Source organism: Coregonus clupeaformis, chromosome 27, assembly GCF_020615455.1.
Source record: "Coregonus clupeaformis isolate EN_2021a chromosome 27, ASM2061545v1, whole genome shotgun sequence".
Taxonomy (NCBI): Eukaryota; Metazoa; Chordata; class Actinopteri; order Salmoniformes; family Salmonidae; genus Coregonus; species Coregonus clupeaformis.
Window position 1 is genome coordinate 5,995,077 of NC_059218.1, and position 22,581 is coordinate 6,017,657.

The 22,581-nt window shown below is 45.6% G+C and overlaps 1 protein-coding gene across 3 annotated transcripts in view; it reads right to left on the minus strand.

Moving 5' to 3' along the window:
* LOC121541749 (guanine nucleotide-binding protein G(z) subunit alpha) overlaps positions 1-21,977 on the minus strand; it is a 57,401-nt gene extending 35,424 nt beyond the window's left edge. For 2 of the 3 annotated variants that reach the window (XM_041851028.2, XM_041851027.2), the window contains exon 1: positions 21,709-21,977. The gene's annotated coding sequence lies outside the window, so the exon portion shown is untranslated. Of the gene's footprint in view, positions 1-1,800; positions 1,822-21,708 lie in introns of those variants that run through there. The other variant, XM_041851029.2, reaches the window with a different exon arrangement.
* Between the last annotated feature and the right edge of the window lie 604 nt (positions 21,978-22,581).

Consider the following 22,581-nt stretch of genomic DNA (forward strand, 5'->3'; position numbering starts at 1 on the left):
CTGTGTAGTACAGATCAGGGACCCATGATGAAATTCCATTACTGCAATTTTGTTACCGGGTGTAAATCCCCTTCACTTACTGTAGTTCAATAACCAAAATATATTTTTTCAAACTCAAGGTGTCATGTCATACCTTTCACCCCATTCTTTCTGCAGACAGCTTTGAATCATAAGCAGCAGATACTTAACAGTTATTGGAAAATGTGGTCACATAAAAAACAGAGGGAGATTTTACTGAAATTTTGTTACCAAACTTTGCGTCTGCGCAGTTCTTCCAGTGTGTTTTTGTCAAATGTTCAGTGTAAATTGTAAAAGTAGTCATTGTGCATAGAGATGTATGGTTTGTTAAACCTTGAAATCAATGGTTTTTGTTTGGCATACATTTAAAGTGGAAAATCTAAGTTTCAGGGCAATTCTGTTACTGTGGAATTACCTTCTACTAACACATGCACAAACACAGTTTCATTTAGGTAATGTCAGATAAGATACAAAAAATGTTTTGCAACAGACTGGAAACTGTGGGGGAACTGTCATTTTGTGTCTGTTGTAAGCCACCGTCTGTTAGTTACATCCTGCAGTTGATTGTTTCATCATTGGGCCAGGATGAGGAAAATTCAGCTGAAATATAATGTAGTTTACGAAAGTTCATTCAGTCTGAATGCTTGTTTAACTTCATCATATATTTACATATTTTAGTCATTTAGCAGACGCTCTTATCCAGAGCGACTTACAGTTAGTGAGTGCATACATTTTCATACTGGCCCCCCGTGGGAAACGAACCCACAACCCTGGCGTTGCAAGCGCCATGCTCTACCAACTGAGCTACACAGGGCTCATTAAGCAGCATAACATAATTCACTCTGTTTCCTATTATATTGCATAGTTGGAATCCATGAAAAGTTGGAATGCATGAATACAAAGGTAACTCTTCCTACATCTACATTTTACCTCAATTACCTCGACTAACCGGTGCCCCCGCACATTGACTCGGTACCGGTACCCCCTGTATATAGCCTCGCTATTGTTATTTTTACTGCTGCTCTTTAATTATTTGTTACTTTTATTTCGTATTATTTTATGATTTTTTTTTGGAATTCATTCTTCAATGTTGGTTAAGGGCTTGTAAGTAAGCATTTCAATGTAAGGTCTACACCTGTTGTATTCGGCGTATGTGACAAATAACATTTGATTTGATTTGATTTGATTAGCATACCCAGCTTGCAAATTTGGTTCCTTGGAAGTTGTTTTTTAGGTTGCAGGGAGGTTCTGAGAATGTTTTTCTATGGTTCCCTGAAAGTTTTCCTGGGAGGTTCAATTAACGTTCTGAGAATGGAAATTATAGGTTATTTGAAGGTAATTAAATAATGTTCTGAAAACATATCGTTTCAATAATACTTTTAATAACACTGCTAGCTTAGTTTGGATTAACTGTTTTGAACTCCAAGCACAGATAGGACATATGGAAATTAATTTGCTTAGGCATTATTTATGCAAACACATCTCATTGTTACACTAACTTCCGCGATGCATACAAGGCCAATCTGCAAATCTGACCACGACTCCATTTTGCTCCTCCCTTCCTATAGGCAGAAACTCAAACAGGAAGCACCCGTGCTAAGGACTATTCAACGCTGGTCTGACTAATCGGAATCCACGCTTCAAGATTGTTTTGATCACGCGGACTGGGATTTGTTCCAGGTAGCCTCTGAGAATAATATATACGTATACGTTGATTCGGTGAGTGGGTTTATAAGGAAGTGTATAGGAGATGTTGTACCCACTGTGACTATTAAAACCTACCTTAACCAGAAACCGTGGATAGATGGCAGCATTCGCGAAAAACTGAAAGCACGAACCACCGCATTTAACCATGGCAAGGTGACGGGGAATATGGCAGAATATAAACAGAGTGGTCGTTCCCCCTGCAAGACAATCAAACAGGCAAAACGTCAATATCGAGACAAAGTGGAGTCGCAATTCAACGGCTCAGATACGGGACATATGTGGCAGGGTTTACAGACAATCATGGGCTACAATAGGAAAACCAGCCACGTCGCGGACACCGACATCTTGCTGCCAGACAAGCTAAACAAGTTCTTTGCCCGCTTTGAGGATAACACAGTGCCACCGCCGCGGCCAGCTACCAAGGACTGTGGGCTCTCCTTCTCCGTGGCCGACGTGAGTAAGACATTTAAACGTGTTAACCCTCGATGGATCCACAGATGATGCAATCGCCATCACACTGCACACTGCCCTATCCCATCTGGACAAGAGGAATACCTGTGTAAGAATGCTGTTAATTGACTATAGCTCAGCATTCAACACCATAGTACCCTCCAAGCTCATCATTAAGCTTGAGGCCCTGGGTCTCAACCTCGCCCTGTGCAATTGGGTCCTGGACTTCCTGACGGGCCGTCCCCAGGTGGGGAAGGTAGGAAACAACATCTCCACTTTGCTGATCCTCAACACTGGGGCCCCACAAGGGTGTGTGCTCAGCCCCCTCCTGTACTCCCTGTTCACCCATGACTGCATAGCCATACACACCTCCAATTCAATCATCAAGTTTGCAGACGACACAACAGTAGTAAGCTTGATTACCAACAACGACGAGAGGGCTCTCGGAGTGTGGTGAGGGCTCTTGGAGTGTGGTGTCAGGAAAATAACCTTTCACTCAACGTCAACAAAACAAAGGAGATGATCGTGGACTTCAGGAAACAGCAGAGGGAGTACCCCCCTATCCACATCGACGGGACAGCAGTGGAGAAGGTGGAACATTTTAAGTTCCTCTGCGTACATATCACTGACAAACTGAAATGGTCCACCCACACAGACAGTGTGGTGAAGAAGGCACATCAGCATCTCTTCAACCTCAGGAGGCTGAAGAAATTTGGCCTGTCACCTAAAACCCTCACAAACTTTTACAGATGCACAATTGAGAGCATCGGGCTGTATCACCGCCTGGTACGGCAACTGCACCGCCCCCAACCGCAGGGCTCTCCAGAGGGTGGTGCGGTCTGCACAACGCATCACCGGGGGCAAACTACCTGCCCTCCAGGACACCTACAGCACCCGATTTCACAGGAAGGCCAAAAAGATCATCAAGAACAACAACCACCCGAGCCACTGCCTGTTCACCCCATTATCATCCAGAAGGCGAGGTCAGTACACGTGCATCAAAGCTGGGACCGAGAGACTGAAAAACAGCTTCTATCTCAAGGCCATCAGACTGTTAAACAGCCATCACTAGCACAGAGAGGCTGCTGCCTAAATACAGACTTGAAAATCACTGGCCACTTTAATGAATGGAACACTAGTCACATTAATAATGCCACTTTAATCATGTTTACATGTCTTGCATTACCCATCTCATATGTATATACTGTATTCTATACTATCTTAATAATGTTTACATATTTTGCATTACCCATCTCATATGTATATACTGTATTCTATACTATCTATTGCATCTTAGCCTATGCCGCTCTGACAATGACATTGCTCATCCATATATTTATATATTCGTATTCCATTCCTTTACTTAGATTTGTGTGTATTAGGTATTTGTTGTGGAATTGTTAGTGAGGGAAAAAAGTATTTGATCCCCTGCTGATTTTGTACGTTTGCCCACTGACAAAGACATGATCAGTCTATAATTTTAATGGTAGGTTTATTTGAACATTGAGAGACAGAATAACAAACAAAAAATCCAGAAAATCGCATGTCAAAAATGTTATAAATTGATTTGCATTTTAATGAGGGAAATAAGTATTTGACCCTTCTGCAAAACATGACTTAGTACTTGGTGGCAAAATCCTTGTTGGCAATCACAGATGTCAGACGTTTCTTGTAGTTGGCCACCAGGTTTGCAGACATCTCAGGAGGGATTTTGTTCCACTCCTCTTTGCAGATCTTCTCCAAGTCATTAAGGTTTCGAGGCTGACGTTTGGCAACTCGAACCTTCAGCTCCCTGCACAGATTTTCTATGGGATTAAGGTCTGGAGACTGTCTAGGCCACTCCAGGACCTTAATGTGCTTCTTCTTGAGCCACTCCTTTGTTGCCTTGGCTGTGTGTTTTGGGTCATTGTCATGCTGGAATACCCATCCATGACCCATTTTCAATGCCCTGGCTGAGTGAAGGAGGTTCTCACCCAAGATTTGGCGGTACATGGCCCCGTCCATCGTCCCTTTGATGCGGTGAAGTTGTCCTGTCCCCTTAGCAGAAAAACACCCCCAAAGCATAATGTTTCCACCTCCATGTTTGACGGTGGGGATGGTGTTCTTGGGGTCATAGGCCGCATTCCTCCTCCTCCAAACACGGCGAGTTGAGTTGATGCCAAAGAGCTCGATTTTGGTCTCATCTGACCACAACACTTTCACCCAGTTCTCCTCTGAATCATTCAGATGTTCATTGGCAAACTTCAGACGGGCCTGTACAGTGGGGGAAAAAAGTATTTAGTCAGCCACCAATTGTGCAAGTTCTCCCACTTAAAAAGATGAGAGAGGCCTGTAATTTTCATCATAGGTACACGTCAACTATGACAGACAAAATGAGGAAAAAAAGTCCAGAAAATCACATTGTAGGATTTTTAATGAATATATTTGCAAATTATGGTGGAAAATAAGTATTTGGTCAATAACAAAAGTTTCTCAATACTTTGTTATATACCCTTTGTTGGCAATGACACAGGTCAAACGTTTTCTGTAAGTCTTCACAAGGTTTTCACACACTGTTGCTGGTATTTTGGCCCATTCCTCCATGCAGATCTCCTCTAGAGCAGTGATGTTTTGGGGCTGTCGCTGGGCAACACGGACTTTCAACTCCCTCCAAAGATTTTCTATGGGGTTGAGATCTGGAGACTGGCTAGGCCACTTCAGGACCTTGAAATGCTTCTTACGAAGCCAATCCTTCATTGCCCGGGCGGTGTGTTTGGGATCATTGTCATGCTGAAAGACCCAGCCACGTTTCATCTTCAATGCCCTTGCTGATGGAAGGAGGTTTTCACTCAAAATCTCACGATACATGGCCCCATTCATTCTTTCCTTTACACGGATCAGTCGTCCTGGTCCCTTTGCAGAAAAAACAGCCCCAAAGCATGATGTTTCCACCCCCCATGCTTCACAGTAGGTATGGTGTTCTTTGGATGCAACTCAGTATTCTTTGTCCTCCAAACACGACGAGTTGAGTTTTTACCAAAAAGTTCTATTTTGGTTTCATCTGACCATATGACATTCTCCCAATCCTCTTCTGGATCATCCAAATGCACTCTAGCAAACTTCAGACAGGCCTGGACATGTACTGGCTTAAGCAGGGGGACACGTCTGGCACTGCAGTATTTGAGTCCCTGGAGGCGTAGTGTGTTACTGATGGTAGGCTTTGTTACTTTGGTCCCAGCTCTCTGCAGGTCATTCACTAGGTCCCCCCGTGTGGTTCTGGGATTTTTGCTCACCGTTCTTGTGATCATTTTGACCCCACGGGGTGAGATCTTGCGTGGAGCCCCAGATCGAGGGAGATTATCAGTGGTCTTGTATGTCTTCCATTTCCTAATAATTGCTCCCACAGTTGATTTCTTCAAACCAAGCTGCTTACCTATTGCAGATTCAGTCTTCCCAGCCTGGTGCAGGTCTACAATTTTGTTTCTGGTGTCCTTTGACAGCTCTTTGGTCTTGGCCATAGTGGAGTTTGGAGTGTGACTGTTTGAGGTTGTGGACAGGTGTCTTTTATACTGATAACAAGTTCAAACAGGTGCCATTAATACAGGTAACGAGTGGAGGACAGAGGAGCCTCTTAAAGAAGAAGTTACAGGTCTGTGAGAGCCAGAAATCTTGCTTGTTTGTAGGTGACCAAATACTTATTTTCTACCATAATTTGCAAATAAATTCATAAAATATCCTACAATGTGATTTTCTTAATTTTTTTTCTCAATTTGTCTGTCATAGTTGACGTGTACCTATGATGAAAATTACAGGCCTCTCTCATCTTTTTAAGTGGGAGAACTTGCACAATTGGTGGCTGACTAAATACTTTTTTTCCCCACTGTATATGTGCTTTCTTGAGCAGGGGGACCTTGCGGGCGCTGGAGGATTTCAGTCCTTCACGGCGTAGTGTGTTACCAATTGTTTTCTTGGTGACTATGGTCCCAGCTGCCTTGAGATCATTGACAAGATCCTCCCGTGTAGTTCTGGGCTGATTCCTCACCGTTCTCATGATCATTGCAACTCCACGAGGTGAGATTCTGCATGGAGCCCCAGGCCGAGGGAGATTGACAGTTCTTTTGTGTTTCTTCCATTTGCGAATAATCGCACCAACTGTTGTCACCTTCTCACCAAGCTGCTTGGCGATGGTCTTGTAGCCCATTCCAGCCTTGTGTAGGTCTACAATCTTGTCCCTGACATCCTCGGAGAGCTCTTTGGTCTTGGCTATGGTGGAGAGTTTGGAATCTGATTGATTGATTGCTTCTGTGGACAGGTGTCTTTTATACACCTCCCTTTAAGAGTGTACTCCTAATCTCAGCTCGTTACCTGTATAAAAGACACCTGGGAGCCAGAAATCTTTCTGATTGAGAGGGGGTTAAATACTTATTTCCCTCATTAAAATGCAAATCAATTTATAACATTTTTGACATGCGTTTTTCTGGATTTTTGTTGTTGTTATTCTGTCCCTCACTGTTCAAATAAACCTACCATTAAAATTATAGACTGATCATTTATTTGTCAGTGGGCAAACATACAAAATCAGCAGGGGATCAAATACTTTTTTCCCTCACTGTATACTGTATTCTATACTATCTTAATAATGTTTACATGTCTTGCATTACCCATCTCATATGTATATACTGTATTCTATACTATCTATTGCATCTTAGCCTATGCCGCTCTGACAATGACATTGCTCATCCATATATTTATATATTTGTATTCCATTCCTTTACTTAGATTTGTGTGTATTAGGTATTTGTTGTGGAATTGTTAGATATTACTTGCTAGATATTGCTGCACTGTCGGAACTAGAATCACAAGCATTTTGCTACACTCGCAATAACATCTGCTAACCATGTGTATGTGACCAATACATTTGATTTGATTTGATTCAGTGAGATTCAGTGGCGGACGGTGCCGTTTTTTTGGGGGGGGGAGCATGGCCTTATTTCTATTACAGCATATTGGATGACTGTCTGTCATTCATATTACATTCACCCAGCTCAATGTAACGTCGATAGGTTTAGGCTACTACATGATACTCAAATTTGCACTATACCCATCATGAAGTTGCTACAACCTAGCCTACAAATTAAAGATTATAATGTAGGTCAGGGGTGTCAAACTCATTTTAGCTCAGGGGCCACATGGAGGAAAATCTATTCCCAAGTGGGCCGGACCGGAAAAATCATGGTATATATAACTTAAAAACAACAACTTCAGATTGTTTTCTTTGTTTTAATACGATCAACATACAACATAAAGCTGGAGCCTGAGGACAGTGTGTCCAAAATAGTACAAGCACAACATCACTATTAATCATAAAACACGTCAAGTTTATTTGAAAATTCTAAAGAAAAAGAACACACAAACACACAATGCCTCAGTGATTAACAGAACTGTTTCACAGATCACAGAACTATATCAGGGTGTCATTTCTCAGGCAGAAATGTAGATAAAAATAATGAAATCCTGTTCCCCAAACAAGTGCAAGAACCACAGAGTCAAGAATAGGTTAAATATACAAATAAAATAAAATCTATTAAAAACAATAGCACATCAACATAAAAACATATAAACATAAAGCTGGAGCCTGAGGACAGTGTCCAAAAGCACAACATCACTATTAATCATAAAACACCTCAAGTTATTTGAAAGTTCTGAGGACAACGAACACACAAACACACAATGCCTCAGTGATTCACAGAAGTATATCACAGATCACAGAACTATATCAGGGTGTCATTTCTCAGGCAGAAATGTAGATAAAAATAATGAAATCCTGTTCCCCAAACAAGTGCAAGAACCACAGAGTCAAGAATAGGTTAAATATACAAATAAAATAAAATCTATTAAAAACAATAGCACATCAACATAAAAACATATAAACATAAATCTGAAAGCGTTGCTCAAACTCCCGTAACAGTCCCGTTATTTTATCTTTGAACCGCTTCATGTCTGCCACATGTTGGGTCGCGCACACATTTTTCAGACAGGGGAAGTGAGCTGCATCACCACCGGCAAGTTGCGTCTCCCACAATGACAGCTTCAACTTGAAAGAACGTATGCTGTCATAATACTGCGTGACAACTTTGTTGCGCCCTTGCAGCTGTTTGTTCAAGTTATTCAGGTGCTCTGTAACATCCACCATAAATGCAAGGTCCTGCATCCATTCTGCGGAATGAAATTCTAACACTGGTTTGCCCTTTTCTTCCATGAACTGTTCAATTTCTTCTCGTAAATCAAAGAAACGCCTCAGCACAGCACCTCGGCTTAACCATCTTACCTCAGTGTGGTATGGCAGGCCATAGATGTGGTCTTTCTCTCTGAGAAGGCTGTCAAACTTACGGTGATTCAGGCTTCTGGATCGGATGAAATTAACAGTTTGGATGACCACCTTCATGACGTTATCCATCTTTAATGACTTGCAACACAAAGCCTCCTGGTGCAAAATACAGTGAAAAGTCAAAAAATTACGTCCTCCATTTGCAGATTGCACTTTCTCTCTGAACTTTGTCACAACGCCTGCTTTTTTCCCGATCATTGAGGGCGCACCATCTGTAGCCAGGCTGACAGCGCGGGACCAGTCCACTCCGACCCTGTCCAGCGCGCCGGCGAGTGCGGTAAAAATATCAGCTGCTGTCGTTGTATCTGTCATCGGCACCAACTCCACGAACTCCTCGGTGACGGTCAATGTGTCATCAACTCCGCGGATGAAAATGGCCAGTTGTGCAACATCTGTAATGTCCATGCTTTCATCAATTGCAACCGAAAACGCAATAAATGACTTTACTTTTTGCTTCAACTGGCTGTCCAAATCCACTGAAAGATCGGAAATCCTGTCTGCAACTGTGTTTCTTGTCAGGCTGATATTTGCAAAAGCCTGCCGCTTTTCAGGGCACACAATCTCCGCTGCCTTCATCATGCATGTTTTTACAAATTCACCCTCACTAAATGGTTTTGAAGCCACTGCGATTTCATTAGCAATGAGGTAGCTAGCTTTCACTGCAGCGTCACTGATGTCTCGGCTGTGAGTAAACACAGACTGCTGTTTCTTCAGACCCGCCAACAGTTCATTCACCTTCTCTCATCTCCGCTGTCCTTGAAAGTTGTCATATTTGTCGGCATGAAGACTCACATAGTGGCGGCGAAGGTTATATTCTTTCAGCACTGCAACATGCTCTGAACACACCAAACATACAGCTTTCCCATTCAATTCCGTGAATAAATAGGATGACCATTTTTCTTGGAACACTCTGCACTCTGCCCCCCACTTTTCTATTTTTGACAGAGACATATTGGGGCAATGAGGGTGCCAAAGCACATAATGTTAAAAGTAGAAGCCGTAATAAATATCGCGGGCAAAACAAAGTAGCTCATTGGCTGCACGTGCTTGACCTACTTGCTCTGCCCCGGTATAAACAGTTTGCTTGCTTAACACAATTGCTATTGCGCCATCCAGTGGACGCAATTGGAACAGCAGTTTATTTTATAGAAAAATTGCAGCGCATTTTTCTACTTTACAATTTTTTTTTAATCATCTCGCGGGCCGGATTAAACCCGTTTGCGGGCCTGATCCGGCCCGCGGGCCGGACGTTTGACACCCCTGATGTAGGTGCACAGGTCGAGAGACAAATTAGAGTAATCAAGGTGACAGACAGTAACACATTCAATACCGCCTTGCACATTCTTGCCTGCATCTAGCTGATCTAGGGTGTAATCATTAGTCCAAAAAGTTTTGCAACTAAAACGAGAGTTTCTATTGGACAAATTCAGGTAAGTCCATCCCCCTTTTCTTCTGTTTGCTTCCGATTAAGAAACGTTTTAGAACAGAATTGGCAGAATGAATACACCCCTGATCACCTGCACACACAGTTCACTTTCATAGCAGCCATACAAACAGCATGATCACATCTATGCGCTCTCACATTTTCCCCTTGCTTGAACTAACCCGTTAGTAAACCCACAATCCAATCCATGTGTACAATCACTCAGTAGTGTACAGCAGTTTTTAGCAGTTACACCTGCGGGCTCCGGTGGCAATACATTTATAAAACCGAGAGCTTACCTTGAATTGGAAGTGTTGGATAGCCTTAGTCAGCTAGTTAACATAAATATAATTCCTCTCTGTTTGAGTCCGGTTGTTGAGTAAGCTAAATTAGCTGCATTAGCTAGCGTAAGTGAAAGTGAAAGTGAAAAGAATACAACGAAATCTCTCTCTCTCTCTCTTTCTCTGCTGCTATCTTGGAGACAATTACTCTTCACATTTTATACACTGCAGTGCTATAGCTAGCTGTAGCTTATGCTTTCAGTACTAGATTAATTCTCTGATCCTTGTTTTGGATGGACAACATGTCAGTTCATGATGCAAGAGCTCTGATAGGTTGGAGCATGTCCTCCGGAAGTAGTCATAATTACTGTGTTAGTCTATGGAAGGGGGTGAGAAACATGAGCCTCCTATGTTTTGTATTGAACTCAATGTACACAGAGGAGGATGGAAAATAGCTGTCCTCCGGCTTCACCATGGTGCTACCCTACAGAGTGCTGTTGAGGCTACTGTATACTTTCATTGCAAAACAGTGTGTTTTAATCAGTTATTATGCTGACTTGAATATATTTAGTATAGTTTTCTCTAAAAAGGATAACTTTTTTAATGTTTCACTATTTTTATGAAATCCACTGGTGAACCTACACTACAAGACCAAAAGTATGTGGACACCTGCTCATCGAACATCTCATTCCAAAATCATGGGCATTAATATGGAGTTGGTCCCACCTTTGCTGCTATAACAGCCTCCACTCTTCTGGGAAGGCTTTACACTAGATGTTGGAACATTGCTGTGGGGACTTGCTTTCATTCAGCCACAAGAGCATTAGTGAGGTCGGGCATGGATGTTGGGCGATTAGGCCTGGCTCGTAGTCAGCTTTCCAATTCATCCCAAAGGTTTTCGATGGGTTGAGGTCAGGGCTCTGTGCAGGCCAGTCAAGTTCTTCCACACCAATCTCGACAAGCCATTTCTGTATGGACCTCGCTTTGTGCAAGGGGCATTGTCATACTGAAACAGGAAAGAGCCTTCCCCAAACTGTTGCCACAAAGTTGGAAGCAGAGAATCGTCTAGAATGTCATTGCATGCTGTAGCATTAAGATTTCCCTTCACTGGAACTAATGGGCCTAGCCCCGAACCGTGAAAAACAGCTCCAGACCATTATTTCTCCTCCACCTAACTTTACAGTTGGTACTATGCATTTGGGCCGGTAGCATTCTCATGGCATCCGCCAAACCCAGATTCGTCCGTCGGACTGCCAGATGGTGAAGTGTGATTCATCACTCCAGAGAATGCATTTCCACTGCTCCAGAGTTCAATGGTGGCGAGCTTTACACCACTCCAGCCGACGCTTGGCATTGCACATAGTGATCTTAGGCTTGTGTGCAGCTGCTCCGCCACGGAAACCCATTTCATGAAGCTCCCGACGAACAATTATTGTGCTGACGTTGCTTCCAGAGGCAGTTTGGAACTCGGTAGTGAGTGTTGCAACCGAGGACAGACGATTTTTACATGCTTCAGCACTTGGCGGTCCAGTTCTGTGAGCTCGTGTGGCCTACCACTTCGCGGCTGAGCCGTTGTTGCTCCTAGATGTTACAGTAGACCGGGGCAGCTCTAGCAGGGCAGAAATTTGACAAACTGACTTGTTGGAAAGGTGGCATCCTATGACGGTGCCACGTTGAAAGTCACAGAGCTCTTCAGTAATGCCATTCTAATGCCAATGTTCGCCTATGGAGATTGCATTCCTGTGTGCTCGATTGTATACACCTGTCAGCAATGGGTGTGGCTGAAATAACCCAATCCACTAATTTGAAGGGTTGTCCACATACTTTTGTATATATAGTGTATGATCTTGTGCTCTATCCATGGAATTAGTCCACTGCGCCACCAGGATGGACCTACCATGCCATTAACTCATACAAAGCTGTTCATTTTAGTCTATTCAAACAGACCCTATTTCAAAGGAATCAAGCGCTCATTAAGATCAGGTGTGGCCAATATTAGTGGGCGCGGCCAACACACCTGATGGAGGATGGAGGAGTTTTGTTGATGCTGAAAAAGTAATTGTATATGTTTTTAAGTAACATTCTTTGAACATTCTTTGAACGTTTCTAATATTTTCTTGCAGGTTTTTATATAACGTTTTCTTAATGTTCTGACAGCATGACTTTAAATAGTACCATGAGGAAATCTGCAGAAAACGTTATGCTGAAACATATGGTTCTCAGAACGTTATGTGCTAGCTGGGTAGCGTCTTGTGCTTCTCCTCTTCCTATTAGCCATGCGCGGAATGCCATTCACCTATTTACCTTTTTTTCCCAGAACGTTAATAAAACCTCCCAGGAAAATATTCAGGGAACCATAGTAAAATATTCTCAGAACCTCCCTGCAACCTAAATATGTATGTTCCTAGAACAGGCAGAATGTTCATTTCCGTTCTCAGAACTTTAAAAAAAAACGTTCTGTTTCACCAGTCAGGAAACGTATGGCTTCGTTCCCAGAATCAATGAGAAACCAAAAATGTATGTTCCCACAACTTCCAAGGAACCAAATGCGCTAGCTGGGTAGGCTTAATGTATTGCTGTGGGACACTTTGGTCGTGCTGTCCAGGTTCCTGACCTACAGCCAGCAGCAGCTATGGTCACAGCACACACAAACATAGTGTACACACACACACTCAAAAACTGTCACCCCTCAAACCCTCTTCAACACCCCCAATGGTCCTCCAGTCCAGAGCATCCCCCACCCCTCCCCTCTTCCACCACCCCAGAGCATCCTCCATCCCTCCCCTCCTCCATCCCTCCCCGCCACCACCCTTCCCCTCCTCCACCACCTCCTTGCTGTCTGTCATATGACTGCAGTTATGTGTGAGGAATGGAACACAAAGATGCTCTGTTAGTCCCTCTGCTCTGCCCTCAGTAAGGAGTGCTGGGAGGAGGGCACATCGTCCTCAGGCATACACACAGGGCCTGGTTCTGAGCGCCAACACAGATTAGAGAGGAAGAGAGGAGGGGACTAGAGAAAGATAAATTAATTTATGTAGATTTACATAAGACTCAATGATAATCTAATTGACTGTAAAGTTACTATGAACGGACAAAGCCGCACCCCAATTCGGTTCAGTCCAACTGACAGTCAGAAATCCTCTCTCTCGTATTTGATTGTATCCTCCACACGGCTGTCGGGGAGATGATAGTTTGGCCCAGTATACCTGGAGTGGATTAGAAACCCAAAACAAAGACAAACGCTGAGCCAGTTTAACTAGAGCCTAAGACCTATCCTGAGTCTGGGGAGAAAAGCAGAGAAACTGGTTGGTTTAGGTGCCACCAAAGATAGAACCAGTTAGCATGATGGGTCACAAGAGACATGACACAGTATTTGACCAAACAGAATAACAAAGAAAAAGGTGTATCCTGCTAAAAATGGTTAACATTAAGCATTATTTATGTGTTTACTGCATTCCAGAGTGGGTTTTCAGAGTTATTCAATTGCTGAAGGAATTAGCAGAACAATTTCATAGAGGCCGGTTTGGTGGCTTTTCCCACAGCCTGCAGGCCTAGAGTAATATGATATAACATGAAATGTGTCCACATAAATCATTGTACTTAAGTGCAAGAGAAGAGGGACATATTGTATAATTTTCCCCGTATTATAATATAATCAATTTAAGTGGTAAAGTCAGGCAGGTCTACTCATCTACAAGGGCATGTCCCTAGGACTGTCCTAAGCCATTGTCACACAATGGAGTAGCTGAGGCAATGTTACAGATGGGTTAGCAGGGGTCAAACTGAATTTAACTGTTGTTGTTCCTGTTTGATGTTCTTTGGGGAACTTTACTGGCAGGTTATTAAAAGCCCCATTCAAAATGGCAGAAACATGCTGTGCTATGCTAGTACTGCTGTGTCAGTATTTCAAGTAAGTAATATAGACCAATGTGGCAATTATATTACTTTGTGTCATGTATGGCACCACATGGGCAATGGCATGAGTGCTCAATGGAGACGTGTGATTTACTTTGATATGACAAGCTGATCCCTGTCATCCATCATTACATAATACACACAGGTGCAAAATCAAGGTGACTTACAAATATGAGGAGGACCAAGAGCAGGAGAGGGAGTGCGGTGATGTAGTGTCCACAACTAAAGAATCATTGTGGAATCTGAAAAGACACACTTACTATGTGCACATGCTAAAAGAAAGGAACGAGGTGAGTAGCTAATTACGTGTGTCATTGTACCAAAGTAAAAATCAGATCTCTTAAAAGTTTCCTTCATTTTTGTTCTATTATCAATACAATAGGCCATAATAGATTTTGGCCCAATAGGCCTGGCATATTCCAACTTTCAAGGAGATTTACGTTTTGATTGGGTTATCTTGCCTAAAAACCGTTAGGTCTACCTATAGAAAAAAAACTCTGCATCCCTGCCCAGCCTTTCAATACTTCAAAACCAAATGGTAGGTCCAGGTAGTCCCAAAAATTGATATGTGTTGGTTAAATTGGGATTTTAATGAATGGAGCGAATTTGGGCATTTTTTTGGGGGGGGGGAGCGAGGCATGGTTTTTACCGGAGCGGATGGAAAGAACATGGAGCGCCAGCCAGAGCAGTGCACAAGCACTGCTCCATGAGCGATGAGCGGGATTTCCCACCACTCAACTCTGCTCACATACTCTGCCCCTGACTGCTTTGGTTAAGCTACATTACTGCCCTTCCCACTTCCCTCTCCTCTCAGTCCAACTTCAGGCTTCAAACACACTCTCTTTGCATGGGTGATCAAGCCACATCATATTAGAGTGTCATCTAGGCTGCAAATAGAAGTGCGGAAATGTTCTAAGTGAATATTTTTAAGATCTCTGAACTGTGTTTCAGTAGTTATTTCCTGAGATCTACGTATTATTGTGTAATAGAAAATACAGACACAGAATGATGGATCCTAGGCTACTTGATGTTTTTGTTTGAGGATATATTTAAGCAATAAGGCCCGAGGGGTGTGTGGTACATGGCCAATATACCACGGTGTCACGCCCTGATCGAGAGAACTCTTGTTGGTTGGGTCAGGGTGTGAGTTTTCTGTTTAGATTCTATGTTTAGAGTCTAGTATTTGTAGTTCTATGTTTGGCCGGGTGTGATTCCCAATCAGAGGCAGCTGTCGCTCGTTGTCTCTGATTGGGGATCATACTTAGGCAGCCAGTTTTCCTGCCTGGGTTGTGGGATCTTGTTTGTGTTCCGTGTGTAGGCTTGTATTGTGTATAGCCTTGGACTTCAGGTTACGTTGGTTTATTGTTTTGTTGTATGTTTATTTGAGTTAAATAATGTATGTTCGCATACCACGCTGCACCTTGGTCTGACCCGTCTCTCAACGATCGTGACACACGGCTAAGGGCTGTTCTTATTCACGACACAGCACGGAGTGCCTGGATACAGCCCTTAGCCGTGGTATATTGGCCATATACCACAAACCCCCAAGGTGCCTTATTGCTATTATAAACTGGTTACCAACGTAATTAGAGCAGTAAAAATAAATGTTTTGTCATGCCCGTGGTATACGGTCTGATATACCAAGGCTGTCAGCCAATCAGCATTCAGGGCTTGAACCACCCATGATGCTAGCACCTTGTTGATTATCCCTTACTTGTAGGAGTGATGAGGCATGTGGTCAAAGACTACTGGTTCTATCTTTGGTGGACGTCTCCCATAGTGCAGAAGGAGCTGTGACTGACATGGCAGCTACTTGAGAGATTGCCAACCCTCCATGCAGTGACATCACTATGGGTCAAGTTTCTTCTCTCTAGGGTTACCAGTTTAAATCATTGCTATACCCCCATAACGTAAAGCACACCAATATTTTTAAGTATGTGAAATCTCTGACCTACACTACATGACCAAAAGTATGTGGACACCTGCTCATCGAAATCATGGGCATTAATATGGAGTTGGTCCCCCCTTTGTTGCTATAACAACCTCCACTCTTCTGGGAAGGAAACTAGATGTTAGAACATTGTTGTTGGGACTTGCTTCAATTCAGCCACAAGAGCATTAGTGAGATCGGGCACTGATGTTGGGCGATTAGGCCTGGCTCGCAGTCGGTGTTCCAATTCATCCCAAAGGTGTTCGATGGGTTTGAGGTCAGGGCTATGTGCAGGCCAGTCAAGTTCTTCCACACCGATCGACAAAACATTTCTGTATGGACCTCGCTTTGTGCACAGGGGCATTGTCATGCTGAAACAGGAAAGGGCCTTCCCCAAACTGTTGCCACAAAGTTGGAAGCACAGAATCGTCTAGAATGTCATTGTATGCTGTAGCATTAAGATTTCCCTTCACTGGAACTAAGGGGTCTAGACCGAAACATGAAAAACAGCCCCAGACCATTATTCCTCCTCCACCAAACTTTACAGTTGGCACTATGCATTCGGGCAGGTAGCGTTCTCCTGGCATCCGCCAAACCCAGATTTGTCTGTCGGACTGCCAGATGGTGAAGCGTGATTCATCACTCCAGAGAACGCGTTTCCACTGCTCCAGAGTCCAATGACGGCGAGTTTTACACCACTCCAATTGACGCTTAGGCTTGTGTGCAGCTGCTTGGCCATAGAAACCCATTTCATGCAGCTGCCAACGAACAGTTATTGTGCTGACGTTGCTTCCAGAGGCAGTTTGGAACTCGGTAGTGAGTGTTGCACGATTTTTACGTGCTACACGCTTCAGCACTCGGCAGTCCCGTTCTGTGAGCTTGTGTGGCCTACCACTTAGCGGCTGAGCCGTTGTTGCTCCTAGATGTTTCCACTTCACAATAAAAGCACTTACAGTTGACCGGGGCAGCTCTAGCAGGGCAGAAATTTGACGAACTGACTTGTTGGAAAGGTGGCATCCTATGACGGTGCCACGTTGAAAGTCACAGAGCTCTTCAGTACGGGCCATTCTACTGCCAATGTTTGTCTATGGAGATGCATTGGCGGTGTCCCCCATTCTTTACACCTGTCAGCAACGGATGTGGCTAAAATAGCAGAATCCACTCATTTGAAGGGGTGTCCACATACTTCTGTATATATAGTGTATTTAGGCTTGATTGTTGTTACGTTTACTCTACATGGTCCTTCTATGTGTTTTTGTCACGATCGCTGACAGATGATCCCACCCCCAGAGGACCAAGCAGTGTGCCCAGGAGGAGAAGTTGGCGATGTCCCAGGTGGGCGAATGGTGGTCTTGGGAGGACATATTCGCGGGCAGAGGGCCATGGGCAAAAGTAAATGCCCAGGCAGGAGAGGAGAAACGGCGCCAACCGTGCCGACGACGGACACGCGAGAGGCAACCCCAAGTCATTTTTTTGGGGGGGCACACGGCGTGGACGACGGGGCTGCTGGAGGCAGCTACAGGGCGAATCGGCGGACTAGGAGAGGAGGCCACCAGGTTTGGGGGGCTGGAAGGGTGGTTGGCGGAGCCTAGAGGTAGAGCAGAGCCAACTCCCCGTACTCAGGCTAGGCAGCGTGAGACTGGGCAGGTTCCGTGTTATGCGGAGCCACGTACTGTGCCGCGAGTGTTCCGGCACAGTCCTGTACTTCCTGTGCTAGCACCACGCACGTGTCGTGCTAAGGTGGGCATGCAGCCAGGACGGAGTGTGCCGGCTCAACGCTCGTGGCCTCCAGTACCCCTCCTCGGTCCCGGATATCCTGCGCCAGTGCCACGTGCTGTATTGCCAGTACGAGTGCACAGCCCTGTACGTCCTGTGCTGATGCCTCACACAGATTGTGTGGAAATAGGCATTCAGCCAGGACGGGTTGTGTCAGCTCTCCGCTCCAGACCTCCAGTCCATCTCCACAGTCCAGCCCGGCCTGTTCCTGTCCCTCGCACCAAGCCTGTGGTGCGCGTCGCCAGCCCGGTCCGGCCTGTTCCTGTCCCTCGCACCAAGCCTGTGGTGCGCGTCGTCAGCCCGGTCCGGCCTGTTCCTGTCCCTCGCACCAAACCAGTGGTGCGCGTCGCCAGCCCGGTCCGGCCTGTTCCTGCTCCCCGCACCAAGCAAGTGGTGCGCGTCGCCAGCCCGGTCCGGCCTGTTCCTGTCCCTCGCACCAAGCCTGTGGTGCGCGTCGCCAGCCCGGTCCGGCCTGTTCCTGTCCCTCACACCAAGCCTGTGGTGCGCGTCGTCAGCCCAGTCCGGCCCGTTCCTGCTCCCCGCACCAAGCCAGTGGTGCGCGTCGCCAGCCCGGTCCGGCCTGTTCCTGCTCCCCGCACCAAGCCTGTGGTGCGCGTCGTCAGCCCGGTCCGGCCTGTTCCTGCCCCTCGCACCAAGCCAGTGGTGCACGTCGCCAGCCCGGTCCGGCCTGTTCCTGCTCCCCGCACCAAGCCAATGGTGTGCGTCGTCAGCCCGGTCCGGCCCGTTCCTGCCCCTCGCACCAAGCCAGTGGTGCGCGTCACCAGCCCGGTCCGGCCCGTTCCTGCTCCCCGCACCAAGCCAGTGGTGCGCCGTCGTCAGCCCGTCCGGCCCGTTCCTGCTCCCCGCACCAAGCCAGTGGTGCGCGTCGTCAGTCCGGCACGGTCCGTGCCTGTTCCACCGGTGCCTGGTCCGGCACCGGTCAGCTGCTCCACACCGGAGCCAGAGCAATCCGCTCCACCGGTGTCCAGTCCAGCTCCGGCCAGCGGGGCCAGACCAGGGGCGCTACGGGGGGGAGAGAGAGTGGTGGTCACGCCCGGAGCCGGATCCGCCACCGAGGCGGAATGCCCACCCGGCCCCTACCCCGTTGTGTTGGTGTGGCGCGGTCGCAGTCCGCGCCTTTGGGGGGGGGGTACTGTCACGCCCTGGCTCGGGGGACTCTTAACTGTTGAGCCAGGGTGTGGAGTTTCTGTTACATTTTCTATGCTTTTGTTCTAGATCGTTTATATCTATTTTGGCCAGGGTGGTTCCCAATCAGAGACAGCTGTAGCTCGTTGTCTCTGATTGGAGACCATACTTAGGCAGCCTGTTTGGCACTAGTATTTTGTGGGATCTTGTTCCGTAGGGTTTTGTGTATAACCTAGGACTTCACGTATCGTTTGGTTTATTGTTTTGGTTCGTGTGTGTACACAAATAAAGAATGTACGCCTATCACGCTGCGCCTTGGTCCGCTTCATCTGTCGACGATCGTGACAGTTCTAGCACCTTCTACGTGTAAACTGAACCTTATGACACATTCTTACACCTTGAAGGTGAAACTGTTATAGCTTTTAATTCATCACATTTATTATAATATCACATCAAAAATATGATAGGTATTTAGATTGAACAATGATTTGATTTATTAGGATCTCCATTAGCAATGATCAATGATTGCAAGAGTGACACTAGACATGCTTTGCCTGTCTATCCTTTGTATGTAGAAGTTACACTGTAGTTACATAGCCAGGAAAATTATATATAAATTAACATTGCCAGACAATTTGTAAAAAGGTGAGAAAAACACTGATCTGTTAGTAGTCTGTGTATGTAATCTTACATTTAAATAGTGACAAGCTAATTCATTTGTGAAAGCAGATCCTGTATTCCTCCAATGTTTGCTCAATAGGCACTTCATGACACGAATACGGTATAATCACATTAAAGCCAGCCTGTATCATCAAGTGCTATAATAAATGCTGGTCATGATTTCAGTTTGCCGTCGTCGGTGCATTTATACTCTCTCCCCTTTTAGATTAATCTTGCAAAGAAATTCATGCAATGTGGTCTGCTTTTGTAGGTTGCGAGGAGCAGAGGAGAGGTTGGTATTCATCTCACATCCTCTGATCTATTTCACTATCTGTGTTCCTCCAGAGGTTCCCAAAGCATTGTGGGACTTTATTCAACAATTTCTTCCTCCATTTTTAGATGTCTGAGGGCCTGGATGTTGGCTGTTTCACTTCATTCTTTGGGCCTATCGCACGCAGCCAGTTCTCAAGTCAACATCATCCATCATCTCCAGCTGACACAGCTGACATGCTCTCCATCTCTCCTCCTCTTTTCCAATCTCTCGCTCTCTACGTTTCTATCTCTTTCTTCGTTTCGCTTTCTCTCCGCTGCATCAACCTCTTCCCCTCTGCCCAATCTGCCTTCACACTGTTAAACCCCCTAGCCCCTCGACCCCTCCCTGCACAGGTTCTCTTTCACACACACAGACACACACCCCTGCCGCTGCATTGCCGAATAACCCCCACTCCACAAGCCATGGTAATGCCCCATTAGCAATATGAGGGACTGTAGAGACACAAAATGTCACAAATGACCCTCAGTGCTGTGGTCGCTGGAGAGCAGGAAACACACACACTCTCTCACTTTCTCAGAATCACACTCGCACACACACACATCACAAATACACTTCTACACACACCCATCCTGGGTCAACACGGTTATCGATCGATGTGCTGATGTTATTGTTGATGTGGGATGGCAGGCGGAGCGCTGCAGGGGCAGATGCTAAAATGCCGATGTGAAGCCACTGCTCGTCTGTCCAGCCCAGTGCCTGCCTGCAGAGCAACACTCCATGGGGTGTGTGCACCTCCCACTGCACAGTCACATTCATTGTCTCGCTAAGCCAGTCATCATGAGAACCATACAGCAGATCCTACGTGACAGTACTTTTAGTGACTCTCTCCCCTCTCTTACCTCTCTTCCTCTCTCCTTCTCTTACCTCTCTCCTTCTCTTACCTCTCTCCTTCTCTTACCTCTCTCCCTCTCTTACCTCTCTCCCTCTCTTACCTCTCTCCCTCTCTCACCTCTCTCCTTCTCTTACCTCTCTCCTTCTCTTACCTCTCTTACCTCTCTCCCTCTCTTACCTCTCTCCCTCTCTTACCTCTCTCCCTCTCTTACCTCTCTCCTTCTCTTACCTCTCTTACCTCTCTCCCTCTCTTACCTCTCTCATTCTCTTACCTCTCTCCTTCTCTTACCTCTCTCCTTCTCTTACCTCTCTCCTTCTCTTACCTCTTACCTCTCTCCCTCTCTTACCTCTCTCCTTCTCTTACCTCTCTCCTTCTCTTACCTCTCCTTCTCTTACCTCTCTCCCTCTCTTACCTCTCTCCTTCTCTTACCTCTCTCCCTCTCTTACCTCTCTCCTTCTCTTACCTCTCTCCTTCTCTTTCTCCCTCTCTTACCTCTCTCCCTCCCTCTCTCCTTCTCTTACCTCTCTCCCTCCCTCTCTCCTACTCTTCCGCTCATGGTCGATGGGATGGACAGAGCACGCACACATCCCTATTTACCATTACAGACATAACCATATACTGTATGTATCAAGGATGTATCAAGGAGGATATGTACACAGACACTGGCTTTCCTAGTCCATCTATACAGAGAGCAGGGAGGGTGGAGGAGGGGACTGGAGAAGCAGCCTTGCCTTGGTGCCATCTCAGAACATCACCTTCATGAGCTCAGCTCCAATCACACAGCAACTCCCCACCCCAGCCAAACAAAGAGGGCCAATTTAGCAGTGATGAAAAAAGAAAGAGTGAGAAAATAAAGCAGGCAGGCTTACCGTTTCACCGTCCAGGGTCCGTTCACCAGGGATACTGCAGACAAACACTGGCAGGGAGAGATAGGCAGTGTGCAATCCACCCTTAGTCCAACATTCTCCTATGACACACTCTCTCTCACACGCATACTCTCTCTCTCTTTCTATTCCCCTCTTTCTCGGCTCTCTTATTATTGTCTGTTCTATTTCCTCTCTTGTTTGCTCCAAGGCAGTTGAGACACTGCAGCGATGGGGGAGGAGGGCGTGTGTGAATGTATGCGTGTTTGAGTGTGTCAGAGAGCGGAGGGAGAGAGAAATGAAGGGAGGAGTCAGCAGGGATAGAGAGAAGGGGGAAACTGACAGGATTAAATCATGAGAGAAACAGAGAGGGAAAAGGGCACCAAGCTAAACAGAACACAGAACGGTGACAAAAACAGGATACAATAGAATCTGTTTTGCATTGCAATGAGAAGGGAAAATGTAAGACATGGAAATAAAAACTGACAGAGACCCCTATGAGCAGCAATGGAAAGGACAGGTTATGTGTGTTTTTCATTCTCTTTCTCTGGTCTATGACAAGTCAACAGTAGGATTGGTTGTGATTTCATTCATGGCTGAAATAGCATGCATGATAGAGAGAGAGCGATAGAGTATGGAGGGGAGAGGAGAGGAAGGGACGGGAGAGGAGAGGAGGGATGACGCTAGGGGACTGGGAGGGGGATTGGATAATGGTGTAATGTGCTGTTTCCGTGCCAACTGTTTCTGTGACAGAGGGACCACTTCCTTTAATGCTATTGGCTCTAACCATGAACAGATAGATATGCTGACAAATTAAAAATACTACTATGCGATGTGAAGGGGTGGGTGGTGCTTGCTGTTCTCATCACCTCATCTATA